Here is a 10,926-nt window from a genome sequence, read left to right on the forward strand (position 1 = left end):
AAAACTTCAATACATGAAAGGGTGCATTCCAGGTGCACGTCTGTACACAAATCTTATTTTGTTTCTTTTCTGCTTATGCACATTTTTTACCATTGTTATGCATGTTACAAATACGTGCATTGCGTTTTAGAATACTTTTCACCAATAGTTCTTGCAACTGCTTTTTTACCGATCAAATGTTTTAATTTTATCGACATGTTTTGTTTTTTTTTGCTCATTGAAATGTAAATCGCGTGTTTTCTATTTAAATGAAAATTTGATGACTATAATCGAACATGGGACATATTTTGTTTTATGTTCGATTCTTTATAAATAAGACTTTTTATCTAAAATAAATAGCAAAAATAGTCAAACTGAAATGTAGCAAACAAATCATTGCACCTATGAAAATGATTGTCATATTTATAATCTGTCATTGACACTTTTCACGAGAAAACATACTTTGTTGTATTTTCATTCACATTCTATTACATGTGCTCCAAATTTACTATCATTTGTTTTTGCTTTCTTTAAAGTGGTTTTAGACTAAAATACTATCAGTTATAGAGTCGAACAAATTTTGTACTGTACTAAACTTTGAGTAAAATGTAAACGTACAAAAATATGATCAAATTAGTTACAGCTTATATAAAAAATGTATCTGTATGTACATTCAAAGTGTAAAATATTTACAAACTATAATGTGCAATTTTCAAATTAGTCTGCTATTGTTTGATAGTCTCCGCTCGTCTGTAGCATGCTAGAAGGGATAAGATATCCAGATGTATCAACGTGTTGTATTTGATCTATGTTCTGTTGGACAGTGGGTTGACATCCTGAAACAGGGATTTCTGATAACGGTGACACCTCATAATATTGCCCTGTAATGGAATCGGACATTTGATGTGGTATTACGTTGTAGTTGTTCTCATCTCGTCGTACTGTCAAAGTGGTGTAGGAAGCTTTCGTCAATTTTCTTCTTTGGATAAAGATACTGAAAAATCATTCTGTCTTTTGATTGAGTTAAGCCATTTCAATTGATGTTTTATAGTGTCTTTCTATGTTGTGATGTCACATTATTGTTTCAGGTAGGGTGAAGGTTTGCGCCTATTTAAACGTTTAAACCGCTGCATTTGTTTGCACCTGTCCTAAGTCAGGAACCTGATGTTCAGTGGTTGTCGTTTGTTGATGTGGTTCATAATTGTTTCTCGTTTCTATTCTTTTATATAGATTAGACCGTTGGTTTTCCTGTTTGAATGGTATTACACTAGTCATTTTAGGGGCCTTTTTTAGCTTGATGTTTGGTGTGAACCAAGGCTCCGTGTTGAAGGCCGTACTTTAACCTATAATGGTTTACTTTTACAAATTGTGACTTGGATGGAGAGTTGTCTCATTGGCACTCATACCACATCTTCTTATATCTATTTATGTGAATTGAAGCAAACAGAAGCCATTGACAAGCCGATGGTCACATTACTTGACAATGTCAACTTTGAAGCACTCTACAGTTAAATCTATTACTAAATTTAGCATTTCATTAGGTTCGTAAGTGTTTGTGCTTGTCGATTAAAACAATAAAATAGGCCAGATTTATGCAGAAACAGGTAACTAGTATATAGATGTTCTGGTAGATGATTTTTAAATTAAGCATTTAACTGAAAAAGCACGATTTGATCGATCATCGACTTTTAAATCATAGTATCAAATGATTAATTCCCTCCATGCTTATTTTTTTTTATTTCAACAATCTGCAATCGAGAATAATTGTGGTGATACTTTTAGCAAATAATTCTTCTTAACCGGTGCTAGTAGCTTTCTTGAACTTTCAGCGAGATGCGAGTTTTTCTTTCGTATTGAATGCTAGCTGTGACTTTGAGATCAAGTGCAGCAAAAAAAGCGCTATTTCTATAATTTTGGTTTTTTTAAATATGTGTTAGTACGTTGTCAGTCATAAGTTAATACAGCATATAAGCATATTAGAACAGCAAAATGTCGAAATGTATGCATGATCGAATGATACATGTACATTTATGTGAAATGATAAAAACGTTAATTTAAAAATGTCCATGCTTGGGACAATGTGTATTGAATGGACAGTTATTGTCTTTTCTAGCATTTACTTTGTTTATAGAAATCTCTTTTGTACTAAACGAGCATACATATGCCTCTATAGCTACTGTAGCAAGAATTGCATACCCTTTCAGAAATTTTTAAATTTCGTAATCCTTATCATGTTGTCGGGTAAAAAGATCAATGACTGGTGTCTAATGCCACTTTCAGCAATCTCTGCTTTATCTATGCGACCAGTTTTTATTGGTGAACCATCAACATTCGACAGGAAAACCAGTTAAGACCCTGCTACGATCTAGATTTGATCTAACAACCTTAGTGGTAGTATACTGATGTGCAATTTTACTTGACATCCATTCTTGATTTCGTATTTTGTTAATTTTGTTTACAATATCTCGCAGAAAAAAAATGATTCCCCTATTCAATTTTGTAAAAACTAAAACCCCCTTTCTATGTAAAGGTAAAATTCCCACCCCCCCCCCCCTTCCACCCCCCTCCTTTTACATTTTGAATAGGTCGTCTTCCGGGTACAAAAATGAATAGTCCATTAATGTAGTTCTAAGATGAATTACTTTGAAACTTACATGCCTAAGAGAAAAATAATAATAGTTGCAAAGGTTACAGCGCCTCCAGCAGTAATTTTGATACAAAAATCTACAATGATATATAAACAAATCTTCAATGATCAACAAAGCTATAATTATTAAACAACAAATGTCTCTTGAAGGACAATTTCAAAGATGTGTGCGTGTTGAAGAACTCGTTACAGAGGGGTTTATATGTTGTCTAATAAACGGCAAAATTTCCGTTCCCTTTATAAAATACACTCTTTTTCCAGTGGTCGCCCAATATTTCAGAACCTTTAGCTGACTATAAGATATTCTGTTAATTTGTTCTAGACCTGAATATGAATGAACTATTAACAACTGGGCGTCAAATAAATAACAATTAATCAAATTAATCAATCTAATATATATATAACATAGAGATGAGTCAAAGAGACAGCAATTCGACCAAAGAGCAGAAAACATCCCAAGGCCACCTATGGGTCTTCAATGCAACGAGAAACTCGGGCATCCGGAGGCGGGCTTCAGCTAGTCCTAATAGAATATTAGTTCAGCAAAATGGACAACACACTAAACTCCCAAACATACAAATGAACCCAAATTAAACAAACACACAACACTAACAAAGGTTAAAGATTCTTGACTTGGGACAGGCGCAAAAATGCGGCGGGGTTAAACATGTTTTGTGAGATCTCAACCCTTCCCGTTATCGCTAGCCAATGTGGTAAAAACAAACACACAGCAATACGTACAGTAACAGTCAGTTTAAAAACAGTCTGAGTCCGATGTTAGAATAAGCAACTGAAGAAACTAAGTCAAATGACAATGATCAGCATGAATTATCAAAGACTTCTAGCAGTTACTGACATGCCAGTTCCAACCCTCAATATGATAATTTGATGTGACGGCATGGTAAGTAATCATACTTTACGACAGACATAAACAGTTGACCTGCAAGGTACATTTACACATCTTCTTGCAACTATACATCATGTACTGTATTACAACCCTAGATAAAGCCGACGAGGAAAGGCATTACTCGAGTAACGAAAGCTATATTATTATATAGTCTAGTTGGTCGATTAGGGGTCCGAATATCGCCCAGGGAAGTACAAAACTTTGCGAACTCAAATTTGCAGATCTAACATTGTTGTGCTAAATTTGAGACGACATATATATAAATTCTGCTATTAGCCCTGTACATGTATAAGCACAGGTTATCCGATGGAGAATGACTGTCGTAAATTTGTCACATATTCATCGATCTATCTCGACTAACGAAAGCTATATTTTTACATACCTAAGTTGGTCGAGTAGTCAAGGGTGCTGGACACCAGGCAGACGATGTTGCCACGATGTCACAAAAATAGGGGTTCGAATATCGCTGAGGGAAGAACAAAATTTTGAGAATGCAAATTTGCAGATCTAACATTGTTGAGCTGAATGAATTTGAGACGAAATATTTATAATTTATGGTGTTAGCTCTGTATAACCACATGTTATCCGATTGAGAACGTCTGTCGTAGAGTTGTCACATATTCAGACGTATATATCGGAATCCAAACTCAACTACCGTTTTGGACAACTCAGAAAACAACTTAAAGTAAAAGGATACAAAACAAAAATACCACAGAAGCTTTCGGTAAAACCTAAGAAAAAGATCGAAAGATCCCCATGGAATACAAAGATAAGACGACTGGGTTTGAGATTGGTTTAATTTTTAAATAACATTTACTCCAACAAAATATGTTTATTCAACGAGCAAATAAATCATGCAGTCTATGCTCCCGTCCGAATTGCTTCGATGCAATAGGCCGCGATACATTCAGATAGGTTAGTTTTGTCGAGTTGTGTCAAGGTATAACTGTTATTTTCACATAATTTTCAAAGTCTAAACCCCGTAATTTCGGCAAAAACTAGCGGAGCAGAACCAAATGTAAGGTTGATATGTAGCTCATCATACATCATAGTAGACTCGCATACTAAAAATCAGCTCAATATGTGAAGGCGTTTAGAAAAAAAAAGTCAGTATAATTGTTCGTTGCGGAATGACGGAATGACAAATAAGGGTAAAACTATATGGCCCGACTACTTTGTTGCGGAACCATTAAAATCATGTATCTAAGACAAAAAGTTTTTGTTATTTTTATTAAACTTACTATCAAACATATATTGTAATTTCGATTTTATAATTTATGTCTTAATGTTCCCGTTGTTTACGGTTGAAAAATTTATAAGGAAGATTTCCTAATTTACTCCAACTTCCTCGGCTATACTTTCTGTCATGTTTGTGACGTAATGTTTTCATCTAACCATGCTATTAAGTGTGGGTATGGTTGGCAACCTATAGTTAGCAAATGAACAAAAACCGTGGGTGAACCCTAGGTACAAAAGGTCACCTATGTTCAGATTTATTTCTCAAAATATCTAACCATAGGTACCCGAAGGTACCTAAAGGTAATCATAGTACGCATTAGGCGTATATCTAAACACATCCTATGTCTGCTAAGACGATACACATCGGGTGCACCCCTCTGCGAAATCCACCCTTCAGTTCTAATTATAGATCTTGTTTTGTTCATACCGTAAACATTTTGGTAGAAAACTCAATTACACACTGAAAGATTCCAAAGGTAAGCTTAAAGACCTGTATCTAACTCGGGTGTATAGTCTCACCGAAAGACTCAAGGAGTATTACCCAGGGGGACGGGTATATCTACAAGACATAAAAAACGAGCCGCATACTATATTTTGAGTGGAAATGTTTACCATATTTAAGGGTTTTAATATTTAGAATTTAAGAAGTAATTTTATTTTCTTTGTGTGGTTTCCAGTATATATGCCATGGTATTTTGTTAGGTTAAATAATGCAAAGATGTAATTGTTTTGGAGTGGGGGGTGGGGTCAAGCACAATCTTTAGTGTTTAACTGAACGTCTTCTTCTGAAGAACCTATTTTAGCAAATTTTGGTGAGTTATCTTCTTCGTCCCAAAATTCAAAGTTGGACATGTGTGTTTGCATGCAGTGCAATGGTCCTTAATAGGCAAAACAATTATGCAATACGCCATTGAAGTCCCATGAGAGCCTTAAATAAGATTACTTAAAAATTTCGTATTAAAAAAAGGAATTTAAAAGTCAAATAAAGGATCCCTAAAACGGGTCTATAGTATACTTCGTCAAGCGAACGTACCGTACCTTTCGTCAAATTGTAAGAAAGCTCTATTTCTTCACACCCGGTGGCCTTATTACATCTAAAAGTAAGAGAATATTGTTGGCAATTTTATCAAACAGCAATATTTTTTGCAGAGGGGTTATCACATTAAAAGTCATAGGAATTTTTATACATTGATGCAAGTAGATTTAATTCAATTTTGAATTTTTTTTTAATACAAAACTACATACAAGTAGTTGTTTTATATGTATGCGTTTTGTTGACCTATCTACATCATGTTTCTTAGAATATATTTTCGTTTTAGCAACACCTCGATCATTGGCCTATAACTGTTACTTCCTTTTAAATGTTTTTGCAGATTGCAGTAAGCATAAGTGGATATATATTTCCATTAAAATGCACCACGAAAGCTGTACTATGACAAATACCTACATCTCATTGGCAAAGCAGTTACATTCGAATTGACATCTAAAGCCGTAATATTTGCGGCCACACTTTTCCAAGCAGTTAACACCAAATGTTCCATTAGGACAATCTATTTAATATTAAATTCAAACAAACAATCAAAATTGATAATCTCTAAATTAATCATATACAGTTAGATCCAAATTCAAATCTGTCAGAAAATGATCTACAACTGTCCCTAAAGCAGATTTTATTACGCAGAGGAACAGTTCTACTCTAGAACAGTTTTGAAAGTTTTCAATCTACATCAGTTGTCAATAGTTCCGACATAGAAGAGATCCTGGTAATTCTATCTTTTAAACAGTTTCGGCCAGCTCTACCAGTCAATTAAATAATTTATTATTCATTTATTAATCTATTCAGTAATTTTTTTCTTTATTTTTTTCTTTATTCTCTTTTTCCTAATATTTTTCTTATTTCAAAACAATCTTCAGTTACCTTTGCTTGCTAGCTTTTATACGTTTAGATATTAGTCAACGATCTTTTTTACGAGGGCATTGGATACATAAAGATATGACTGATTGATTGTTGGTTGCTTAACGTCCAGTGGCAAATAGTTCATACATGTTCAGTTCGAGATCAAATTAACAAAAAATACAATGGGTAGGTCCTGTAATAGAAGCCAGCTGGGTTGAAGGTCGGGGAAATTTAGACTACCACTGAAAAATGAGTGTAAATTGGATAAAGACAGAAATTTTGCCTTACAACAGGCCACCTACGGACCCCTCAATGAGTTGTTGCAAGGGTTCTTAACGTGCAGAGAGCGTGGCACTCTCTCTCTCTCTCTACACGAGGCATCGGATTTAACGTCCCCATTCTGACCGGACGTGACTGCGTACTTGATACATCCCGCACAGCCAAACGGACGCCCCACTTTGGGTTTTACTGCCGGTCGGAAGAAGACCTGTAGTGACTATATTTCTATTCCCCCTTTCACCCTTGGGGTAATAGATGAACAGTTTATCTCTTTGAAAAATTATTAAGGTTTGTGATTCCTTTTGATTCCTTTTGATAGCATTTGTATTGTACAATTTTTTAAAGTGCAATGCTATGATATCAAACCAGCGAAGATAATGAATATATTTTGTTATCAGAAATTTAATTATTTTTCATAGATTTAGTGGAAAATAGGTATTTTTGGCAAATCAGGCCACGATTTTAAGAGAAACTACGACAGGTTGGTGAATATATATATATATAGGCATATAATTGACAACAGATTTTAAATTTAGATTAGAAACACTTTATTAAATTGATTTTACAATGTACAGTGGAGATCACTTTTAACCTCTCACAAAATCTGTCAGAATCTGTCAGGAGAACTGTTCTAGGACAGTATGTAGAACTGTCATCCTGACACCTTATAGACAATTCTAGCTAGAACAGTTCTAACCTAGAACTGATTTGGTCAGTTCTACCTAGAACTGATTTAGACAGTTCTACCTAGAACTGATCCTGACAGTTCTACCCTAGAACAGTTTTAGACAGTTCTACCTAGAACTGACCAAATCTCAGTTCTACGATTAGAACAGTTCTACGGCTAGAACAGTTCTACGACTAGAACAGTTCTACGATTAGAACTGATTTGGTCAGTTCTACGGCTAGAATTGAGTTAGTTAGTTCTATCCATATATATATTATATAATATTCGCTGTCTCAAATACATTGAAATTCTGTTAACTTTGACAGGATGCATTTTGCGTGTGGCTTTATCAACGATAATAATAACACTGAATGTTGACCAGTGAGATGCCCTAACTGCAGTGACGTCATTTAGAACTGTTCTACAATCCTGACAGGTTTGGTTAGTTCTACGGCTAGAACTGATTTGGTCAGTTCTGCTGACAGTTCTACGACTAGAACTAATTTGGACAGTTCTACCTAGAACAGTTTTAGACAGTTCTACCCTAGAACTGATCCTGACAGTTCTACCCTAGAACTGATCCTGACAGTTCTACCTAGAACTGATTTGGTTAGTTCTACCTAGACTTGATTCTGACAATTCTACTTAGAACAGTTCTAGGGTAGAACTGTTCTAGGTAGAACTGTTCTAGGACAGTTTAGAACAGTTCTATGACAGATTATTCTGACAGTTCTATGACAGATTATTCTGACAGTTCTAATGAGAGGTTAGAAGTGATCTCCACTGTATGTTTATACCGTCCCTATATATTTCATTGGTTCTCTTCGTTATCATTGACTACTTCCAAAGGAAAGTATTGCCTGCGCTTATAATGGTATCATGCTTCAGCTGCTAGAAAGGTAACCGAATATTTTGCTTTAAATAGGCATTGAAATAGCTTTCAGTTTATTGATTCGTGTATTTAGAGCTTCATTTATACTTTTTAAAATATATTTGAAACGATGAATTTATATTAAGGATGGTTTTGACAGTGTTATAATTAACAACGTTACGGTTTTTCTTTTGTGCGAAACATCATGGTATATTATGGTTTCTCAAATGAATGATGGTATGCTAATACGAAATCATTTGTGAGAATTTGTTGTCATTGTTCTGACAGACTTAAAAAGATCGTTGATACAAGATTAAATTAGCGGTAATGTTGTATCTTCAACTTGAATGCTCTTCAACTTTGTCCATTATTTGGCCCTTTTAACCTTTTTTATTCGAAAATTTCTCTGAAACTGAAATCATCCAGATGATTGATTTTTTTTATTGACAACATATTTGTTAGTTTTGAAGGACATGTTTTGCAACATACTATCAGCAAACCCGGTAACCATCTGTGCTTCTCTTCTCAACGACCTTAATGATGAACATTTCATACAAAAGCTTCTAACGAATAATGAAAAGAAGTTAGCATTATCCTTTTATATTTCGTGTCGCTATAAAGCTAATGTCCTCTCCCTGAATAATTCAATGTTTAGTGTCTATTTTATCGAACTTGATAAAAGGAATCTACATCTTAACATACATCTAGAAATGACAAAGAGTGTCGATTGAATACAAATATATGACAAAAAAGATGATTTAAATTTCTCATTCCATTTCTCTGTATCAACATTCCAGCAACGCCTACATATGCAGTTGATATTAGTGGAGCAGGAGCTGATTACTCCCCTCCCCTGGAACACATGAATTTTACCTGGGCTTTGGTTGGGTTGATGTTGCTCAAATCTTTAACATTATATGTTAGGTTTAGTTGATTTTGTTTTCTCTACGTATTTTGTTTGGTACTATCCGTTTATGGCATCACTGTCGAGTCTTATCTAGACGACACACGCATCCGCCCTGATATCTGAATAATGTTTACAACTACTTGATCGATGCCACTACCGGAGGACGTTTCGTCCCCGAGGTTGTCACCTGCCCAGTAGTCGACACTTCTATGTTGAAATGCAATATCAATTATACGGTCATTTTATTAAATTTAATATCTTTAAAATGTTGCATTATTCGAAACCCTATGATTTCCTGCCCCTAGGTTTATTTTAAATGCCGTGTTGGACACAACTGTTTGTCATTTATTGGTTTGCAATGCTCTTCAACTTCATACTTGGTTTGGTCCTCCTATAATATACAATAGCGCATTGTGTAGACAAAAGGCGACTATGGCGTACCAAATTATAAGCCTAAATGTCTTTGATGAAAGGATCCCTAAAACGGGTCTAAAGTATATTTCGTCAAGCGCGAACGTACCGTACCTTTCGTCAAATTGTAAGAAAGCTCTATTTCTTCACACCCGGTGGCCTTATTACATCTAAAAGTAAGAGAATATTGTTTGCAATTTTATCAAACAGCAATATTTTTTGCAGAGGGGTTATCACATTAAAAGTCATAGGAATTTTTATACATTGATGCAAGTTGATTTAATTCAATTTTGATTTTCTTTTTTTAATACAAAACTACATACAAGTAGTTGTTTTATATGTATGCGTTTTGTTGACCTATCTACATCATGTTTCTTAGAATATATTTTCGTTTTAGCAACACCTCGATCATTGGCCTATAACTGTTACTTCCTTTTAAATGTTTTTGCAGATTGCAGTAAGCATAAGTGGATATATATTTCCATTAAAATGCACCACGAAAGCTGTACTATGACAAATACCTACATCTCATTGGCAAAGCAGTTACATTCGAACTGACATCTAAAGCCGTAATATTTGCGGCCACACTTTTCCAAGCAGTTTTCACCAAATGTTCCATTAGGACAATCTATTCAATATTAAATTCAAACAACCAATCAAAATTGATAATCTCTAAATTAATCATATACAGTTAGATCCAAATTCAAATCTGTCAGAAAATGATCTAGAACTGTCCCTAAAGCAGATTTTATTACGCAGAGAAACAGTTCTACTCTAGAACAGTTTTGACAGTTTTCAATCTACATCAGTTGTCAATAGTTCCGACATAGAACAGATCCTGGTAATTCTATCTTTTAAACAGTTTCGGCCAGCTCTACCAGTCAATTAAATAATTTATTATTCATTTATTAATCTATTCAGTAATTTTTTTCTTTATTTTTTTCTTTATTCTCTTTTTCCTAATATTTTTCTTATTTCAAAACAATCTTCAGTTATCTTTGCTTGCTAGATTTTATACGTTTAGATATTAGTCAACGATCTTTTTTACGAGGGCATTGGATACATAAAGATATGACTGATTGATTGTTGGTTGCTTAACGTCCAGTGGCAAATAGTTCATGC

At 34.4% G+C, this 10,926-nt stretch overlaps 1 long non-coding RNA gene across 2 annotated transcripts; it reads right to left on the minus strand.

The window, feature by feature from the left end:
• Positions 1-268: 268 nt before the first annotated feature.
• On the minus strand, positions 269-10,442 carry LOC127707800 (uncharacterized). Of its 2 annotated transcripts, none has more exons than XR_007985015.1 (4): positions 10,330-10,442; positions 5,811-5,866; positions 2,634-2,703; positions 269-973 (listed from the first exon to the last, which is right to left on the minus strand). It is a non-coding gene; the product is annotated as an uncharacterized LOC127707800 (long non-coding RNA). The 2 variants fall into 2 exon arrangements; XR_007985016.1 differs by lacking the exon at positions 5,811-5,866 and adding an exon at positions 9,919-9,974.
• Positions 10,443-10,926: the final 484 nt, after the last annotated feature.

The sequence above is a fragment of the Mytilus californianus genome, unplaced genomic scaffold (genome assembly GCF_021869535.1).
Source record: "Mytilus californianus isolate M0D057914Y unplaced genomic scaffold, xbMytCali1.0.p SCAF_7, whole genome shotgun sequence".
Taxonomy (NCBI): domain Eukaryota; kingdom Metazoa; phylum Mollusca; class Bivalvia; order Mytilida; family Mytilidae; genus Mytilus; species Mytilus californianus.